Genomic DNA, 22,555 nt, shown 5'->3' on the forward strand with positions numbered 1-22,555 from the left:
TCGCATGGAGAGCACCGGACCCACGTCTGAGCATACCCGTCCCACTCGGGGTGACAAATGCAAAAACAACAGTTGATGGACAGAATGCAGAACAGTGTCATACATTCACCCCAGTAAAGATATCTGGACCTAAATCCATTGTTCTTTTGCTCACCATGCCATTCCAGTTTGAGCCCAGCCATATGCAAATCAGTCTTGACCCTTTGCCCCATGGGAACAGTCCAGCCCGAACTGCTAAGCCATGTCCTCCCTGGACTGGAAACAAGCATCCTAGGACCGGTTTCAGGCCTTCAGCCCTCTTCAGCCAGGATTGCTTGATTCCAGTGGCATGGAGAGCACAGGACTCACGTCTGAGCATACCCGTCCCACTCGAGGTGACAAATGCAAAAACAACAGTTGATGGACAGAATGCAGAACAATGTCATACATTCACCCCAGTACAGAGATCTGGGCCTAAATCCATTGTTCCTTTGCTCACCATGCCATTCCAGTTTGAACCCAGCATTATGCAAATCAGTCTTGACCCTGAGCCCCATGGGAAAAGTCCAGCCCGAACTGCCAAGCCAGGTCCTTCCTGGACTGGAAACAAGCATCCTAGGACCGGTTTCGGGCTTTCAGCCCTCTTCAGCCACGAGAGCTTGATTCCAGTGGCATGGAGAGCACGGGACGTACGTCTGAGCATACCCGTCCTACTCGAGGTGACAAATGCAAAAACAACAGTTGATGGACAGAATGCAGAACAATGTCATATATTCACCCCAGTACAGAGATCTGGGCCTAAATCCATCATTTTCTTGCTCACCATGCCATTCCAGTTTGAACCCAGTATTATGCAAATCAGTCTTGACCCTGGGCCCCATGGGAACAGTCCAGCCCGAACTGCCAAGCCAGGTCCTTCTTATTCTGGAAACAAGCATCCTTGGTCCGGTTTCAGGCTTTCAGCCCTCTTCAGCCGGGATAGATTGATCCCAGTGGCATGGAGAGCATGGGACTCACGTCTGAGCATACCCGTCCCACTCGGGGTGACACATGCAAAAACAACAGTTGATTGACAGAATGCAGAACAATGTCATAAATTCACCCCAGTACAGAGATCTGGGCCTAAATCCATCCTTGTTTTGCTCACCATGCCATTCTACTTTGATCCCAGCCATATGCAAATCAGTCTTGACCCTGTGCCCCATGGGAACAGTCCAGCCTGAATTGCCAAGCCATGTCCTCCCTGGACTGGAAACAAGCATCCTTGGACCGGTTTCAGGCTTTCAGCCCTCTTCAGCCAGGATAGCTTGATTCCAGTGGCATGGAGAGCACAGGACTCACATCTGAGCATACCAGTCCCACCCGGGGTGACAAATGCAAAAACAACAGTTGATGGACAGAATGCAGAACAATGTCATACATTCACCCCATTACAGAGATCTGGGCCTAAATCCATCGTTCCTTTGCTCACCAAGCCATTCCAGTTTGAACCCAGCATAATGCAAATCAGTCTTGACCCTGAGCCCCATGGGAAAAGTCCAGCCCGAACTGACAAGCCAGGTCCTCCCTGGACTGGAAACAAGCATCCTAGGACCGGTTTCAGGCTTTCAGCCCTCTTCAGCCAGGATTGCTTGATTCCAGTGGCATGGAGAGCACAGGTCTCACGTCTGAGCATACCCGTCCCACTCGGGGTGACAAATGCAAAAACAACAGTTGATGGACAGAATGCAGAACAATGTCATACATTCACCCCAGTACAGAGATCTGGGCTTAAATCCATCGTTTCTTTGCTCACCAAGCCATTCCAGTTTGAACCCAGCATTATGCAAATCAGTCTTGACCCTGAGCCCCATGGGAAAAGTCCAGCCCGAACTGCCAAGCCAGGTCCTTCCTGGACTGGAAACAAGCATCGTAGGACTGGTTTCGGGCTTTCAGCCCTCTTCAGCCAGGATAGCTTGATTCCAGTGGCATGGGAGCACGGGATTCACGTCTGAGCATACCCGTTTCACTCGTTGTGACAAATGCGAAAACAACAATTGATGGACAGAATGCAGAACAATGTCATACATTCACCCCAGTACAGAGATCTGGGCCTAAATCCATCGTTTTCTTGCTCACCATGCCATTCCAGCTTGAACCCAGCATTATGCACATCAGTCTTGACCCTGGGCTCCATGGGAACAGTCCAGCCCGAACTGCCAAGCCAGGTCCTTCCTAGACTGGAAACAAGCATCCTAGGTCCGGTTTCAGGCTTTCAGCCCTCTTCAGCCAGGATAGATTGATCCCAGTGGCATGGAGAGCACGGGGCTCACGTCTGAGCATACCCGTCCCACTCGGGGGGACAAATGCAAAAACAACAGTTGATTGACAGAATGCAGAACAATGTCATACATTCACCCCAGTACAGAGATCTGGGCCTAAATCCATCCTTGTTTTGCTCACCATGCCATTCCACTTTGAACCCAGCCATATGCAAATCAGTCTTGACCCTATGCCCCATGGGAACAGTCCAGCCTGAATTGCCAAGCCATGTCCTCCCTGGACTGGAAACAAGCATCCTAGGACCGGTTTCAGGCCTTCAGCCCTCTTCAGCCAGGATTGCTTGATTCCAGTGGCATGGAGAGCACAGGACTCACGTCTGAGCATACCCGTCCCACTCGGGTGACAAATGCAAAAACAACAGTTGATGGACAGAATGCAGAACAATGTCATACATTCACCCCAGTACAGAGATCTGGGCCTAAATCCATTGTTCCTTTGCTCACCAAGCCATTCCAGTTTGAACCCAGCATTATGCAAATCAGTCTTGACCCTGAGCCCCATGGGAAAAGTCCAGCCCGAACTGCCAAGCCAGGTCCTTCTTGGACTGGAAACAAGCATCCTAGGACCGGTTTCGGGCTTCAGCCCTCTTCAGCCAGGAGAGCTTGATTCCAGTGGCATGGAGAGCACGGGACTTACGTCTGAGCATACCCGTCCCACTCGAGGTGACAAATGCAAAAACAACAGTTGATGGACAGAATGCAGAACAATGTCATACATTCACCCCAGTACAGAGATCTGGGCCTAAATCCATTGTTTTCTTGCTCACCATGCCATTCCAGTTTGAACCCAGCATTATGCAAATCAGTCTTGACCCTGGGCCCCATGGGAACAGTCCAGCCCGAACTGCCAAGCCAGGTCCTTCCTAGACTGGAAACAAGCATCCTAGGTCCGGTTTCAGGCTTTCAGCCCTCTTCAGCCAGGATAGATTGATCCCAGTGGCCTGGAGAGCACGGGACTCACGTCTGAGCATACCCGTCCCACTCAGGGTGACAAATGAAAAAACAACAGTTGATTGACAGAATGCAGAACAATGTCATACATTCACCCCAGTACAGAGATCTGGGCCTAAATCCATCCTTGTTTTGCTCACCATGCCATTCCACTTTAAACCCAGCCATATGTAAATCAGTCTTGACCCTGTGCCCCATGGGAACAGTCCAGCCTGAATTGCCGAGCCATGTCCTCCCTGGACTGGAAACAAGCATCCTAGGACCGGTTTCAGGCTTTCAGCCCTCTTCAGCCAGGATTGCTTGATACCAGTGGCATGGAGAGCACAGGACTCACGTCTGAGCATACCAGTCCCACCCGGGGTGACAAATGCAAAAACAACAGTTGATGGACAGAATGCAGAACAATGTCATACATTCACCCCATTACAGAGATCTGGGCCTAAATCCATCGTTTTCTTGCTCACCATGCCATTCCAGTTTGAACCCAGCATTATGCAAATCAGTCTTGACCCTGAGCCCCATGGGAAAAGTCCAGCCCGAACTGCCAAGCCAGGTCCTTCCTGGACAGGAAACAAGCATCATAGGACTGGTTTCGGGCTTTAAGCCCTCTTCAGCCAGGATAGCTTGATTCCAGTGGCATGAGAGCACGGGATTCACGTCTGAGCATACCCGTCCCACTCGGGGTGACAAATGCGAAAACAACAGTTGATGGACAGAATGCAGAACAATGTCATACATTCACCCCAGTACAGAGATCTGGGCCTAAATCCATCGTTTTCTTGCTCACCATGCCATTCCAGTTTGAACCCAGCATTATGCAAATCAGTCTTGACCCTGGGCTCCATGGGAACAGTCCAGCCCGAACTACCAAGCCAGGTCCTTCCTAGACTGGAAACTAGCATCCTAGGTCCGGTTTCAGGCTTTCAGCCCTCTTCAGCCAGGATAGATTGATCCCAGTGGCATGGAGAGCACGGGGCTCACGTCTGAGCATACCCGTCCCACTCGGGGTGACAAATGCAAAAACAAAAATTGATTGACAGAATGCATAACAATGTCATACATTCACCCCAGTACAGAGATCTGGGCCTAAATCCATCCTTGTTTTGCTCACAATGCCATTCCACTTTGAACCCAGCCATATGCAAATCAGTCTTGACCCTGTGCCCCATGGGAACAGTCCAGCCTGAATTGCCAAGCCATGTCCTCCCTGGACTGGAAACAAGCATCCTTGGACCGGTTTCAGGCTTTCAGCCCTCTTCAGCCAGGATAGCTTGATTCCATTGGCATGGAGAGCACAGGACTCACATCTGAGCATACCAGTCCCACTCGGGGTGACAAATGCAAAAACAACAGTTGATGGACAGAATGCAGAACAATGTCATACATTCACCCCATTACAGAGATCTGGGCCTAAATCCATCCATCGTTCCTTTGCTCACCAAGCCATTCCAGTTTGAACCCAGCATAATGCAAATCAGTCTTGACACTGAGCCCCATGGGAAAAGTCCAGCCCGAACTGCCAAGCCAGGTCCTCCCTGGACTGGAAACAAGCATCCTAGGACCGGTTTCAGGCTTTCAGCCCTCTTCAGCCAGGATTGCTTGATTCCAGTGGCATGGAGAGCACAGGTCTCACGTCTGAGCATACCCGTCCCACTCGGGGTGACAAATGCAAAAACAACAGTTGATGGACAGAATGCAGAACAATGTCATACATTCACCCCAGTACAGAGATCTGGGCTTAAATCCATCGTTTCTTTGCTCACCAAGCCATTCCAGTTTGAACCCAGCATTATGCAAATCAGTCTTAACCCTGAGCCCCATGGGAACAGTCCAGCCCGAACTGCCAAGCCAGGTCCTTCCTGGACTGGAAACAAGCATCGTAGGACTGGTTTCGGGCTTTCAGCCCTCTCCAGCCAGGATAGCTTGATTCCAGTGGCATGAGAGCACGGGATTCACGTCTGAGCATACCCGTTTCACTCGTTGTGACAAATGCGAAAACAACAATTGATGGACAGAATGCAGAACAATGTCATACATTCACCCCAGTACAGAGATCTGGGCCTAAATCCATCGTTTTCTTGCTCACCATGCCATTCCAGCTTGAACCCAGCATTATGCAAATCAGTCTTGACCCTGGGCTCCATGGGAACAGTCCAGCCCGAACTGCCAAGCCAGGTCCTTCCTAGATTGGAAACAAGCATCCTAGGTCCGGTTTCAGGCTTTCAGCCCTCTTCAGCCAGGATAGATTGATCCCAGTGGCATGGAGAGCACGGGGCTCACGTCTGAGCATACCCGTCCCACTCGGGGTGACAAATGCAAAAACAACAGTTGATTGACAGAATGCAGAACAATGTCATACATTCACCCCAGTACAGAGATCTGGGCCTAAATCCATCCTTGTTTTGCTCACCATGCCATTCCACTTTGAACCCAGCCATATGCAAATCAGTCTTGACCCTATGCCCCATGGGAACAGTCCAGCCTGAATTGCCAAGCCATGTCCTCCCTGGATTGGAAACAAGCATCCTAGGACCGGTTTCAGGCCTTCAGCCCTCTTCAGCCAGGATTGCTTGATTCCAGTGGCATGGAGAGCACAGGACTCACGTCTGAGCATACCCGTCCCACTCGGGGTGACACATGCAAAAACAACAGTTGATTGACAGAATGCAGAACAATGTCATAAATTCACCCCAGTACAGAGATCTGGGCCTAAATCCATCCTTGTTTTGCTCACCATGCCATTCTACTTTGATCCCAGCCATATGCAAATCAGTCTTGACCCTGTGCCCCATGGGAACAGTCCAGCCTGAATTGCCAAGCCATGTCCTCCCTGGACTGGAAACAAGCATCCTTGGACCGGTTTCAGGCTTTCAGCCCTCTTCAGCCAGGATAGCTTGATTCCAGTGGCATGGAGAGCACAGGACTCACATCTGAGCATACCAGTCCCACTCGGGGTGACAAATGCAAAAACAACAGTTGATGGACAGAATGCAGAACAATGTCATACATTCACCCCATTACAGAGATCTGGGCCTAAATCCATCGTTCCTTTGCTCACCAAGCCATTCCAGTTTGAACCCAGCATAATGCAAATCAGTCTTGACCCTGAGCCCCATGGGAAAAGTCCAGCCCGAACTGCCAAGCCAGGTCCTCCCTGGACTGGAAACAAGCATCCTAGGACCGGTTTCAGGCTTTCAGCCCTCTTCAGCCAGGATTGCTTGATTCCAGTGGCATGGAGAGCACAGGTCTCACGTCTGAGCATACCCGTCCCACTCGGGGTGACAAATGCAAAAACAACAGTTGATGGACAGAATGCAGAACAATGTCATACATTCACCCCAGTACAGAGATCTGGGCTTAAATCCATCGTTTCTTTGCTCACCAAGCCATTCCAGTTTGAACCCAGCATTATGCAAATCAGTCTTGACCCTGAGCCCCATGGGAAAAGTCCAGCCCGAACTGCCAAGCCAGGTCCTTCCTGGACTGGAAACAAGCATCGTAGGACTGGTTTCGGGCTTTCAGCCCTCTTCAGCCAGGATAGCTTGATTCCAGTGGCATGGGAGCACGGGATTCACGTCTGAGCATACCCGTTTCACTCGTTGTGACAAATGCGAAAACAACAATTGATGGACAGAATGCAGAACAATGTCATACATTCACCCCAGTACAGAGATCTGGGCCTAAATCCATCGTTTTCTTGCTCACCATGCCATTCCAGCTTGAACCCAGCATTATGCACATCAGTCTTGACCCTGGGCTCCATGGGAACAGTCCAGCCCGAACTGCCAAGCCAGGTCCTTCCTAGACTGGAAACAAGCATCCTAGGTCCGGTTTCAGGCTTTCAGCCCTCTTCAGCCAGGATAGATTGATCCCAGTGGCATGGAGAGCACGGGGCTCACGTCTGAGCATACCCGTCCCACTCGGGGGGACAAATGCAAAAACAACAGTTGATTGACAGAATGCAGAACAATGTCATACATTCACCCCAGTACAGAGATCTGGGCCTAAATCCATCCTTGTTTTGCTCACCATGCCATTCCACTTTGAACCCAGCCATATGCAAATCAGTCTTGACCCTATGCCCCATGGGAACAGTCCAGCCTGAATTGCCAAGCCATGTCCTCCCTGGACTGGAAACAAGCATCCTAGGACCGGTTTCAGGCCTTCAGCCCTCTTCAGCCAGGATTGCTTGATTCCAGTGGCATGGAGAGCACAGGACTCACGTCTGAGCATACCCGTCCCACTCGGGTGACAAATGCAAAAACAACAGTTGATGGACAGAATGCAGAACAATGTCATACATTCACCCCAGTACAGAGATCTGGGCCTAAATCCATTGTTCCTTTGCTCACCAAGCCATTCCAGTTTGAACCCAGCATTATGCAAATCAGTCTTGACCCTGAGCCCCATGGGAAAAGTCCAGCCCGAACTGCCAAGCCAGGTCCTTCCTGGACTGGAAACAAGCATCCTAGGACCGGTTTCGGGCTTCAGCCCTCTTCAGCCAGGAGAGCTTGATTCCAGTGGCATGGAGAGCACGGGACTTACGTCTGAGCATACCCGTCCCACTCGAGGTGACAAATGCAAAAACAACAGTTGATGGACAGAATGCAGAACAATGTCATACATTCACCCCAGTACAGAGATCTGGGCCTAAATCCATTGTTTTCTTGCTCACCATGCCATTCCAGTTTGAACCCAGCATTATGCAAATCAGTCTTGACCCTGGGCCCCATGGGAACAGTCCAGCCCGAACTGCCAAGCCAGGTCCTTCCTAGACTGGAAACAAGCATCCTAGGTCCGGTTTCAGGCTTTCAGCCCTCTTCAGCCAGGATAGATTGATCCCAGTGGCCTGGAGAGCACGGGACTCACGTCTGAGCATACCCGTCCCACTCAGGGTGACAAATGAAAAAACAACAGTTGATTGACAGAATGCAGAACAATGTCATACATTCACCCCAGTACAGAGATCTGGGCCTAAATCCATCGTTCCTTTGCTCACCAAGCCATTCCAGTTTGAACCCAGCATAATGCAAATCAGTCTTGACCCTGAGCCCCATGGGAAAAGTCCAGCCCGAACTGCCAAGCCAGGTCCTCCCTGGACTGGAAACAAGCATCCTAGGACCGGTTTCAGGCTTTCAGCCCTCTTCAGCCAGGATTGCTTGATTCCAGTGGCATGGAGAGCACAGGTCTCACGTCTGAGCATACCCGTCCCACTCGGGGTGACAAATGCAAAAACAACAGTTGATGGACAGAATGCAGAACAATGTCATACATTCACCCCAGTACAGAGATCTGGGCTTAAATCCATCGTTTCTTTGCTCACCAAGCCATTCCAGTTTGAACCCAGCATTATGCAAATCAGTCTTGACCCTGAGCCCCATGGGAAAAGTCCAGCCCGAACTGCCAAGCCAGGTCCTTCCTGGACTGGAAACAAGCATCGTAGGACTGGTTTCGGGCTTTCAGCCCTCTTCAGCCAGGATAGCTTGATTCCAGTGGCATGGGAGCACGGGATTCACGTCTGAGCATACCCGTTTCACTCGTTGTGACAAATGCGAAAACAACAATTGATGGACAGAATGCAGAACAATGTCATACATTCACCCCAGTACAGAGATCTGGGCCTAAATCCATCGTTTTCTTGCTCACCATGCCATTCCAGCTTGAACCCAGCATTATGCACATCAGTCTTGACCCTGGGCTCCATGGGAACAGTCCAGCCCGAACTGCCAAGCCAGGTCCTTCCTAGACTGGAAACAAGCATCCTAGGTCCGGTTTCAGGCTTTCAGCCCTCTTCAGCCAGGATAGATTGATCCCAGTGGCATGGAGAGCACGGGGCTCACGTCTGAGCATACCCGTCCCACTCGGGGGGACAAATGCAAAAACAACAGTTGATTGACAGAATGCAGAACAATGTCATACATTCACCCCAGTACAGAGATCTGGGCCTAAATCCATCCTTGTTTTGCTCACCATGCCATTCCACTTTGAACCCAGCCATATGCAAATCAGTCTTGACCCTATGCCCCATGGGAACAGTCCAGCCTGAATTGCCAAGCCATGTCCTCCCTGGACTGGAAACAAGCATCCTAGGACCGGTTTCAGGCCTTCAGCCCTCTTCAGCCAGGATTGCTTGATTCCAGTGGCATGGAGAGCACAGGACTCACGTCTGAGCATACCCGTCCCACTCGGGTGACAAATGCAAAAACAACAGTTGATGGACAGAATGCAGAACAATGTCATACATTCACCCCAGTACAGAGATCTGGGCCTAAATCCATTGTTCCTTTGCTCACCAAGCCATTCCAGTTTGAACCCAGCATTATGCAAATCAGTCTTGACCCTGAGCCCCATGGGAAAAGTCCAGCCCCAACTGCCAAGCCAGGTCCTTCCTGGACTGGAAACAAGCATCCTAGGACCGGTTTCGGGCTTCAGCCCTCTTCAGCCAGGAGAGCTTGATTCCAGTGGCATGGAGAGCACGGGACTTACGTCTGAGCATACCCGTCCCACTCGAGGTGACAAATGCAAAAACAACAGTTGATGGACAGAATGCAGAACAATGTCATACATTCACCCCAGTACAGAGATCTGGGCCTAAATCCATTGTTTTCTTGCTCACCATGCCATTCCAGTTTGAACCCAGCATTATGCAAATCAGTCTTGACCCTGGGCCCCATGGGAACAGTCCAGCCCGAACTGCCAAGCCAGGTCCTTCCTAGACTGGAAACAAGCATCCTAGGTCCGGTTTCAGGCTTTCAGCCCTCTTCAGCCAGGATAGATTGATCCCAGTGGCCTGGAGAGCACGGGACTCACGTCTGAGCATACCCGTCCCACTCAGGGTGACAAATGAAAAAACAACAGTTGATTGACAGAATGCAGAACAATGTCATACATTCACCCCAGTACAGAGATCTGGGCCTAAATCCATCGTTCCTTTGCTCACCAAGCCATTCCAGTTTGAACCCAGCATAATGCAAATCAGTCTTGACCCTGAGCCCCATGGGAAAAGTCCAGCCCGAACTGCCAAGCCAGGTCCTCCCTGGACTGGAAACAAGCATCCTAGGACCGGTTTCAGGCTTTCAGCCCTCTTCAGCCAGGATTGCTTGATTCCAGTGGCATGGAGAGCACAGGTCTCACGTCTGAGCATACCCGTCCCACTCGGGGTGACAAATGCAAAAACAACAGTTGATGGACAGAATGCAGAACAATGTCATACATTCACCCCAGTACAGAGATCTGGGCTTAAATCCATCGTTTCTTTGCTCACCAAGCCATTCCAGTTTGAACCCAGCATTATGCAAATCAGTCTTGACCCTGAGCCCCATGGGAAAAGTCAAGCCCGAACTGCCAAGCCAGGTCCTTCCTGGACTGGAAACAAGCATCGTAGGACTGGTTTCGGGCTTTCAGCCCTCTTCAGCCAGGATAGCTTGATTCCAGTGGCATGGGAGCACGGGATTCACGTCTGAGCATACCCGTTTCACTCGTTGTGACAAATGCGAAAACAACAATTGATGGACAGAATGCAGAACAATGTCATACATTCACCCCAGTACAGAGATCTGGGCCTAAATCCATCGTTTTCTTGCTCACCATGCCATTCCAGCTTGAACCCAGCATTATGCACATCAGTCTTGACCCTGGGCTCCATGGGAACAGTCCAGCCCGAACTGCCAAGCCAGGTCCTTCCTAGACTGGAAACAAGCATCCTAGGTCCGGTTTCAGGCTTTCAGCCCTCTTCAGCCAGGATAGATTGATCCCAGTGGCATGGAGAGCACGGGGCTCACGTCTGAGCATACCCGTCCCACTCGGGGGGACAAATGCAAAAACAACAGTTGATTGACAGAATGCAGAACAATGTCATACATTCACCCCAGTACAGAGATCTGGGCCTAAATCCATCCTTGTTTTGCTCACCATGCCATTCCACTTTGAACCCAGCCATATGCAAATCAGTCTTGACCCTATGCCCCATGGGAACAGTCCAGCCTGAATTGCCAAGCCATGTCCTCCCTGGACTGGAAACAAGCATCCTAGGACCGGTTTCAGGCCTTCAGCCCTCTTCAGCCAGGATTGCTTGATTCCAGTGGCATGGAGAGCACAGGACTCACGTCTGAGCATACCCGTCCCACTCGGGTGACAAATGCAAAAACAACAGTTGATGGACAGAATGCAGAACAATGTCATACATTCACCCCAGTACAGAGATCTGGGCCTAAATCCATTGTTCCTTTGCTCACCAAGCCATTCCAGTTTGAACCCAGCATTATGCAAATCAGTCTTGACCCTGAGCCCCATGGGAAAAGTCCAGCCCGAACTGCCAAGCCAGGTCCTTCCTGGACTGGAAACAAGCATCCTAGGACCGGTTTCGGGCTTCAGCCCTCTTCAGCCAGGAGAGCTTGATTCCAGTGGCATGGAGAGCACGGGACTTACGTCTGAGCATACCCGTCCCACTCGAGGTGACAAATGCAAAAACAACAGTTGATGGACAGAATGCAGAACAATGTCATACATTCACCCCAGTACAGAGATCTGGGCCTAAATCCATTGTTTTCTTGCTCACCATGCCATTCCAGTTTGAACCCAGCATTATGCAAATCAGTCTTGACCCTGGGCCCCATGGGAACAGTCCAGCCCGAACTGCCAAGCCAGGTCCTTCCTAGACTGGAAACAAGCATCCTAGGTCCGGTTTCAGGCTTTCAGCCCTCTTCAGCCAGGATAGATTGATCCCAGTGGCCTGGAGAGCACGGGACTCACGTCTGAGCATACCCGTCCCACTCAGGGTGACAAATGAAAAAACAACAGTTGATTGACAGAATGCAGAACAATGTCATACATTCACCCCAGTACAGAGATCTGGGCCTAAATCCATCCTTGTTTTGCTCACCATGCCATTCCACTTTAAACCCAGCCATATGTAAATCAGTCTTGAACCTGTGCCCCATGGGAACAGTCCAGCCTGAATTGCCGAGCCATGTCCTCCCTGGACTGGAAACAAGCATCCTAGGACCGGTTTCAGGCTTTCAGCCCTCTTCAGCCAGGATTGCTTGATACCAGTGGCATGGAGAGCACAGGACTCACGTCTGAGCATACCCGTCCCACTCGGGGTGACAAATGCAAAAACAACAGTTGATGGACAGAATGCAGAACAATGTCATACATTCACCCCAGTACAGAGATCTGGGCTTAAATCCATTGTTTTTTTGCTCACCAAGCCATTCCAGTTTGAACCCAGCATAATGCAAATCAGTCTTGACCCTGAGCCCCATGGGAAAAGTCCAGCCCGAACTGCCAAGCCAGGTCCTTCCTGGACAGGAAACAAGCATCATAGGACTGGCTTCGGGCTTTAAGCCCTCTTCAGCCAGGATAGCTTGATTCCAGTGGCATGAGAGCACGGGATTCACGTCTGAGCATACCCGTCCCACTCGGGGTGACAAATGCGAAAACAACAGTTGATGGACAGAATGCAGAACAATGTCATACATTCACCCCAGTACAGAGATCTGGGCCTAAATCCATCGTTTTCTTGCTCACCATGCCATTCCAGTTTGAACCCAGCATTATGCAAATCAGTCTTGACCCTGGGCTCCATGGGAACAGTCCAGCCCGAACTACCAAGCCAGGTCCTTCCTAGACTGGAAACTAGCATCCTAGGTCCGGTTTCAGGCTTTCAGCCCTCTTCAGCCAGGATAGATTGATCCCAGTGGCATGGAGAGCACGGGGCTCACGTCTGAGCATACCCGTCCCACTCGGGGTGACAAATGCAAAAACAACAATTGATTGACAGAATGCATAACAATGTCATACATTCACCCCAGTACAGAGATCTGGGCCTAAATCCATCCTTGTTTTGCTCACAATGCCATTCCACTTTGAACCCAGCCATATGCAAATCAGTCTTGACCCTGTGCCCCATGGGAACAGTCCAGCCTGAATTGCCAAGCCATGTCCTCCCTGGACTGGAAACAAGCATCCTTGGACCGGTTTCAGGCTTTCAGCCCTCTTCAGCCAGGATAGCTTGATTCCAGTGGCATGGAGAGCACAGGACTCACATCTGAGCATACCAGTCCCACTCGGGGTGACAAATGCAAAAACAACAGTTGATGGACAGAATGCAGAACAATGTCATACATTCACCCCATTACAGAGATCTGGGCCTAAATCCATCCATCGTTCCTTTGCTCACCAAGCCATTCCAGTTTGAACCCAGCATAATGCAAATCAGTCTTGACACTGAGCCCCATGGGAAAAGTCCAGCCCGAACTGCCAAGCCAGGTCCTCCCTGGACTGGAAACAAGCATCCTAGGACCGGTTTCAGGCTTTCAGCCCTCTTCAGCCAGGATTGCTTGATTCCAGTGGCATGGAGAGCACAGGTCTCACGTCTGAGCATACCCGTCCCACTCGGGGTGACAAATGCAAAAACAACAGTTGATGGACAGAATGCAGAACAATGTCATACATTCACCCCAGTACAGAGATCTGGGCTTAAATCCATCGTTTCTTTGCTCACCAAGCCATTCCAGTTTGAACCCAGCATTATGCAAATCAGTCTTGACCCTGAGCCCCATGGGAACAGTCCAGCCCGAACTGCCAAGCCAGGTCCTTCCTGGACTGGAAACAAGCATCGTAGGACTGGTTTCGGGCTTTCAGCCCTCTTCAGCCAGGATAGCTTGATTCCAGTGGCATGAGAGCACGGGATTCACGTCTGAGCATACCCGTTTCACTCGTTGTGACAAATGCGAAAACAACAATTGATGGACAGAATGCAGAACAATGTCATACATTCACCCCAGTACAGAGATCTGGGCCTAAATCCATCGTTTTCTTGCTCACCATGCCATTCCAGCTTGAACCCAGCATTATGCAAATCAGTCTTGACCCTGGGCTCCATGGGAACAGTCCAGCCCGAACTGCCAAGCCAGGTCCTTCCTAGATTGGAAACAAGCATCCTAGGTCCGGTTTCAGGCTTTCAGCCCTCTTCAGCCAGGATAGATTGATCCCAGTGGCATGGAGAGCACGGGGCTCACGTCTGAGCATACCCGTCCCACTCGGGGTGACAAATGCAAAAACAACAGTTGATTGACAGAATGCAGAACAATGTCATACATTCACCCCAGTACAGAGATCTGGGCCTAAATCCATCCTTGTTTTGCTCACCATGCCATTCCACTTTGAACCCAGCCATATGCAAATCAGTCTTGACCCTATGCCCCATGGGAACAGTCCAGCCTGAATTGCCAAGCCATGTCCTCCCTGGACTGGAAACAAGCATCCTAGGACCGGTTTCAGGCCTTCAGCCCTCTTCAGCCAGGATTGCTTGATTCCAGTGGCATGGAGAGCACAGGACTCACGTCTGAGCATACCCGTCCCACTCGGGTGACAAATGCAAAAACAACAGTTGATGGACAGAATGCAGAACAATGTCATACATTCACCCCATTACAGAGATCTGGGCCTAAATCCATCGTTCCTTTGCTCACCAAGCCATTCCAGTTTGAACCCAGCATAATGCAAATCAGTCTTGACCCTGAGCCCCATGGGAAAAGTCCAGCCCGAACTGCCAAGCCAGGTCCTCCCTGGACTGGAAACAAGCATCCTAGGACCGGTTTCAGGCTTTCAGCCCTCTTCAGCCAGGATTGCTTGATTCCAGTGGCATGGAGAGCACAGGTCTCACGTCTGAGCATACCCGTCCCACTCGGGGTGACAAATGCAAAAACAACAGTTGATGGACAGAATGCAGAACAATGTCATACATTCACCCCAGTACAGAGATCTGGGCCTAAATCCATTGTTTTCTTGCTCACCATGCCATTCCAGTTTGAACCCAGCATTATGCAAATCAGTCTTGACCCTGGGCCCCATGGGAACAGTCCAGCCCGAACTGCCAAGCCAGGTCCTTCCTAGACTGGAAACAAGCATCCTAGGTCCGGTTTCAGGCTTTCAGCCCTCTTCAGCCAGGATAGATTGATCCCAGTGGCTTGGAGAGCACGGGACTCACGTCTGAGCATACCCGTCCCACTCAGGGTGACAAATGAAAAAACAACAGTTGATTGACAGAATGCAGAACAATGTCATACATTCACCCCAGTACAGAGATCTGGGCCTAAATCCATCCTTGTTTTGCTCACCATGCCATTCCACTTTAAACCCAGCCATATGTAAATCAGTCTTGACCCTGTGCCCCATGGGAACAGTCCAGCCTGAATTGCCGAGCCATGTCCTCCCTGGACTGGAAACAAGCATCCTAGGACCGGTTTCAGGCTTTCAGCCCTCTTCAGCCAGGATTGCTTGATACCAGTGGCATGGAGAGCACAGGACTCACGTCTGAGCATACCCGTCCCACTCGGGGTGACAAATGCAAAAACAACAGTTGATGGACAGAATGCAGAACAATGTCATACATTCACCCCAGTACAGAGATCTGGGCTTAAATCCATTGTTTTTTTGCTCACCAAGCCATTCCAGTTTGAACCCAGCATTATGCAAATCAGTCTTGACCCTGAGCCCCATGGGAAAAGTCCAGCCCGAACTGCCAAGCCAGGTCCTTCCTGGACTGGAAACAAGCATCATAGGACTGGTTTCGGGCTTTAAGCCCTCTTCAGCCAGGATAGCTTGATTTCAGTGGCATGAGAGCACGGGATTCACGTCTGAGCATACCCGTCCCACTCGGGGTGACAAATGCGAAAACAACAGTTGATGGACAGAATGCAGAACAATGTCATACATTCACCCCAGTACAGAGATCTGGGCCTAAATCCATCGTTTTCTTGCTCACCATGCCATTCCAGTTTGAACCCAGCATTATGCAAATCAGTCTTGACCCTGGGCTCCATGGGAACAGTCCAGCCCGAACTACCAAGCCAGGTCCTTCCTAGATTGGAAACTAGCATCCTAGGTCCGGTTTCAGGCTTTCAGCCCTCTTCAGCCAGGTTAGATTGATCCCAGTGGCATGGAGAGCACGGGGCTCACGTCTGAGCATACCCGTCCCACTCGGGGTGACAAATGCAAAAACAACAGTTGATTGCCAGAATGCATAACAATGTCATACATTCACCCCAGTACAGAGATCTGGGCCTAAATCCATCCTTGTTTTGCTCACCATGCCATTCCACTTTGAACCCAGCCATATGCAAATCAGTCTTGACCCTGTGCCCCATGGGAACAGTCCAGCCTGAATTGCAAAGCCATGTCCTCCCTGGACTGGAAACAAGCATCCCAGGACCGGTTTCAGGCTTTCAGCCCTCTTCAACCAGGACTGCTTGATTCCAGTCGCATGGAGAGCACCGGACCCACGTCTGAGCATACCCGTCCCACTCGGGGTGACAAATGCAAAAACAACAGTTGATGGACAGAATGCAGAACAGTGTCATACATTCACCCCAGTAAAGATATCTGGACCTAAATCCATTGTTCTTTTGCTCACCATGCCATTCCAGTTTGAACCCAGCCATATGCAAATCAGTCTTGACCCTTTGCCCCATGGGAACAGTCCAGCCCGAACTGCTAAGCCATGTCCTCCCTGGACTGGAAACAAGCATCCTAGGACCGGTTTCAGGCCTTCAGCCCTCTTCAGCCAGGATTGCTTGATTCCAGTGGCATGGAGAGCACAGGACTCACGTCTGAGCATACCCGTCCCACTCGAGGTGACAAATGCAAAAACAACAGTTGATGGACAGAATGCAGAACAATGTCATACATTCACCCCAGTACAGAGATCTGGGCCTAAATCCATTGTTCCTTTGCTCACCATGCCATTCCAGTTTGAACCCAGCATTATGCAAATCAGTCTTGACCCTGAGCCCCATAGGAAAAGTCCAGCCCGAACTGCCAAGCCAGGTCCTTCCTGGACTGGAAACAAGCATCCTAGGACCGGTTTCGGGCTTTCAGCCCTCTTCAGCCAGGAGAGCTTGATTCCAGTGGCATGGAGAGCACGGGACGTACGTCTGAGCATACCCGTCCTACTCGAGGTGACAAATGCAAAAACAACAGTTGATGGACAGAATGCAGAACAATGTCATACATTCACCCCAGTACAGAGATCTGGGCCTAAATCCATCGTTTTCTTGCTCACCATGCCATTCCAGTTTGAACCCAGTATTATGCAAATCAGTCTTGACCCTGGGCCCCATGGGAACAGTCCAGCCCGAACTGCCAAGCCAGGTCCTTCCTATTCTGGAAACAAGCATCCTTGGTCCGGTTTCAGGCTTTCAGCCCTCTTCAGCCGGGATAGATTGATCCCAGTGGCATGGAGAGCACGGGACTCACGTCTGAGCATACCCATCCCACTCGGGTTGACAAATGCAAAAACAACAGTTGATTGACAGAATGCAGAACAATGTCATAAATTCACCCCAGTACAGAGATCTGGGCCTAAATCCATCCTTGTTTTGCTCACCATGCCATTCTACTTTGATCCCAGCCATATGCAAATCAGTCTTGACCCTGTGCCCCTTGGGAACAGTCCAGCCTGAATTGCCAAGCCATGTCCTCCCTGGACTGGAAACAAGCATCCTTGGACCGGTTTTAGGCTTTCAGCCCTCTTCAGCCAGGATAGCTTGATTCCAGTGGCATGGAGAGCACAGGACTCACATCTGAGCATACCAGTCCCACTCGGGGTGACAAATGCAAAAACAACAGTTGATGGACAGAATGCAGAACAATGTCATACATTCACCCCATTACAGAGATCTGGGCCTAAATCCATAGTTCCTTTGCTCACCAAGCCATTCCAGTTTGAACCCAGCATAATGCAAATCAGTCTTGACCCTGAGCCCCATGGGAAAAGTCCAGCCCGAACTGCCAAGCCAGGTCCTCCCTGGTCTGGAAACAAGCATCCTAGGACCGGTTTCAGGCTTTCAGCCCTCTTCAGCCAGGATTGCTTGATTCCAGTGGCATGGAGAGCACAGGTCTCACGTCTGAGCATACCCGTCCCACTCGGGGTGACAAATGCAAAAACAACAGTTGATGGACAGAATGCAGAACAATGTCATACATTCACCCCAGTACAGAGATCTGGGCCTAAATCCATTGTTTTCTTGCTCACCATGCCATTCCAGTTTGAACCCAGCATTATGCAAATCAGTCTTGACCCTGGGCCCCATGGGAACAGTCCAGCCCGAACTGCCAAGCCAGGTCCTTCCTAGACTGGAAACAAGCATCCTAGGTCCGGTTTCAGGCTTTCAGCCCTCTTCAGCCAGGATAGATTGATCCCAGTGGCATGGAGAGCACGGGACTCACGTCTGAGCATACCCGTCCCACTCAGGGTGACAAATGAAAAAACAACAGTTGATTGACACAATGCAGAACAATGTCATACATTCACCCCAGTACAGAGATCTGGGCCTAAATCCATCCTTGTTTTGCTCACCATGCCATTCCACTTTAAACCCAGCCATATGTAAATCAGTCTTGACCCTGTGCCCCATGGGAACAGTCCAGCCTGAATTGCCGAGCCATGTCCTCCCTGGACTGGAAACAAGCATCCTAGGACCGGTTTCAGGCTTTCAGCCCTCTTCAGCCAGGATTGCTTGATACCAGTGGCATGGAGAGCACAGGACTCACGTCTGAGCATACCCGTCCCACTCGGGGTGACAAATGCAAAAACAACAGTTGATGGACAGAATGCAGAACAATGTCATACATTCACCCCAGTACAGAGATCTGGGCTTAAATCCATTGTTTTTTTGCTCACCAAGCCATTCCAGTTTGAACCCAGCATTATGCAAATCAGTCTTGACCCTGAGCCCCATGGGAAAAGTCCAGCCCGAACTGCCAAGCCAGGTCCTTCCTGGACTGGAAACAAGCATCATAGGACTGGTTTCGGGCTTTAAGCCCTCTTCAGCCAGGATAGCTTGATTTCAGTGGCATGAGAGCACGGGATTCACGTCTGAGCATACCCGTCCCACTCGGGGTGACAAATGCGAAAACAACAGTTGATGGACAGAATGCAGAACAATGTCATACATTCACCCCAGTACAGAGATCTGGGCCTAAATCCATCGATTTCTTGCTCACCATGCCATTCCAGTTTGAACCCAGCATTATGCAAATCAGTCTTGACCCTGGGCTCCATGGGAACAGTCCAGCCCGAACTACCAAGCCAGGTCCTTCCTAGACTGGAAACTAGCATCCTAGGTCCGGTTTCAGGCTTTCAGCCCTCTTCAGCCAGGATAGATTGATCCCAGTGGCATGGAGAGCACGGGGCTCACGTCTGAGCATACCCGTCCCACTCGGGGTGACAAATGCAAAAACAACAGTTGATTGACAGAATGCATAACAATGTCATACATTCACCCCAGTACAGAGATCTGGGCCTAAATCCATCCTGTTTTGCTCACCATGCCATTCCACTTTGAACCCAGCCATATGCAAATCAGTCTTGACCCTGTGCCCCATGGGAACAGTCCAGCCTGAATTGCCAAGCCATGTCCTCCCTGGACTGGAAACAAGCATCCCAGGACCGGTTTCATTCTTTCAGCCCTCTTCAACCAGGATTGCTTGATTCCAGTCGCATGGAGAGCACCGGACCCACGTCTGAGCATACCCGTCCCACTCGGGGTGACAAATGCAAAAACAACAGTTGATGGACAGAATGCAGAACAGTGTCATACATTCACCCCAGTAAAGATATCTGGACCTAAATCCATTGTTCTTTTGCTCACCATGCCATTCCAGTTTGAGCCCAGCCATATGCAAATCAGTCTTGACCCTTTGCCCCATGGGAACAGTCCAGCCCGAACTGCTAAGCCATGTCCTCCCTGGACTGGAAACAAGCATCCTAGGACCGGTTTCAGGCCTTCAGCCCTCTTCAGCCAGGATTGCTTGATTCCAGTGGCATGGAGAGCACAGGACTCACGTCTGAGCATACCCGTCCCACTCGAGGTGACAAATGCAAAAACAACAGTTGATGGACAGAATGCAGAACAATGTCATACATTCACCCCAGTACAGAGATCTGGGCCTAAATCCATTGTTTCTTTGCTCACCATGCCATTCCAGTTTGAACCCAGCATTATGCAAATCAGTCTTGACCCTGAGCCCCATGGGAAAAGTCCAGCCCGAACTGCCAAGCCAGGTCCTTCCTGGACTGGAAACAAGCATCCTAGGACCGGTTTCGGGCTTTCAGCCCTCTTCAGCCAGGAGAGCTTGATTCCAGTGGCATGGAGAGCACGGGACGTACGTCTGAGCATACCCGTCCTACTCGAGGTGACAAATGCAAAAACAACAGTTGATGGACAGAATGCAGAACAATGTCATACATTCACCCCAGTACAGAGATCTGGGCCTAAATCCATCGTTTTCTTGCTCACCATGCCATTCCAGTTTGAACCCAGTATTATGCAAATCAGTCTTGACCCTGGGCCCCATGGGAACAGTCCAGCCCGAACTGCCAAGCCAGGTCCTTCCTATTCTGGAAACAAGCATCCTTGGTCCGGTTTCAGGCTTTCAGCCCTCTTCAGCCGGGATAGATTGATCCCAGTGGCATGGAGAGCACGGGACTCACGTCTGAGCATACCCGTCCCACTCGGGGTGACACATGCAAAAACAACAGTTGATTGACAGAATGCAGAACAATGTCATAAATTCACCCCAGTACAGAGATCTGGGCCTAAATCCATCCTTGTTTTGCTCACCATGCCATTCTACTTTGATCCCAGCCATATGCAAATCAGTCTTGACCCTGTGCCCCATGGGAACAGTCCAGCCTGAATTGCCAAGCCATGTCCTCCCTGGACTGGAAACAAGCATCCTTGGACCGGTTTCAGGCTTTCAGCCCTCTTCAGCCAGGATAGCTTGATTCCAGTGGCATGGAGAGCACAGGACTCACATCTGAGCATACCAGTCCCACTCGGGGTGACAAATGCAAAAACAACAGTTGATGGACAGAATGCAGAACAATGTCATACATTCACCCCATTACAGAGATCTGGGCCTAAATCCATCGTTCCTTTGCTCACCAAGCCATTCCAGTTTGAACCCAGCATAATGCAAATCAGTCTTGACCCTGAGCCCCATGGGAAAAGTCCAGCCCGAACTGCCAAGCCAGGTCCTCCCTGGACTGGAAACAAGCATCCTAGGACCGGTTTCAGGCTTTCAGCCCTCTTCAGCCAGGATTGCTTGATTCCAGTGGCATGGAGAGCACAGGTCTCACGTCTGAGCATACCCGTCCCACTCGGGGTGACAAATGCAAAAACAACAGTTGATGGACAGAATGCAGAACAATGTCATACATTCACCCCAGTACAGAGATCTGGGCTTAAATCCATCGTTTCTTTGCTCACCAAGCCATTCCAGTTTGAACCCAGCATTATGCAAATCAGTCTTGACCCTGAGCCCCATGGGAAAAGTCCAGCCCGAACTGCCAAGCCAGGTCCTTCCTGGACTGGAAACAAGCATCGTAGGACTGGTTTCGGGCTTTCAGCCCTCTTCAGCCAGGATAGCTTGATTCCAGTGGCATGGGAGCACGGGATTCACGTCTGAGCATACCCGTTTCACTCGTTGTGACAAATGCGAAAACAACAATTGATGGACAGAATGCAGAACAATGTCATACATTCACCCCAGTACAGAGATCTGGGCCTAAATCCATCGTTTTCTTGCTCACCATGCCATTCCAGCTTGAACCCAGCATTATGCACATCAGTCTTGACCCTGTGCCCCATGGGAACAGTCCAGCCTGAATTGCCAAGCCATGTCCTCCCTGGACTGGAAACAAGCATCCTTGGACCGGTTTCAGGCTTTCAGCCCTCTTCAGCCAGGATAGCTTGATTCCAGTGGCATGGAGAGCACAGGACTCACATCTGAGCATACCAGTCCCACTCGGGGTGACAAATGCAAAAACAACAGTTGATGGACAGAATGCAGAACAATGTCATACATTCACCCCATTACAGAGATCTGGGCCTAAATCCATCGTTCCTTTGCTCACCAAGCCATTCCAGTTTGAACCCAGCATAATGCAAATCAGTCTTGACCCTGAGCCCCATGGGAAAAGTCCAGCCCGAACTGCCAAGCCAGGTCCTCCCTGGACTGGAAACAAGCATCCTAGGACCGGTTTCAGGCTTTCAGCCCTCTTCAGCCAGGATTGCTTGATTCCAGTGGCATGGAGAGCACAGGTCTCACATCTGAGCATACCAGTCCCACTCGGGGTGACAAATGCAAAAACAACAGTTGATGGACAGAATGCAGAACAATGTCATACATTCACCCCATTACAGAGATCTGGGCCTAAATCCATCGTTCCTTTGCTCACCAAGCCATTCCAGTTTGAACCCAGCATAATGCAAATCAGTCTTGACCCTGAGCCCCAT

This window comes from Lissotriton helveticus, chromosome 2_1 (genome assembly GCF_964261635.1).
Source record: "Lissotriton helveticus chromosome 2_1, aLisHel1.1, whole genome shotgun sequence".
In the NCBI taxonomy this organism is placed as follows: domain Eukaryota; kingdom Metazoa; phylum Chordata; class Amphibia; order Caudata; family Salamandridae; genus Lissotriton; species Lissotriton helveticus.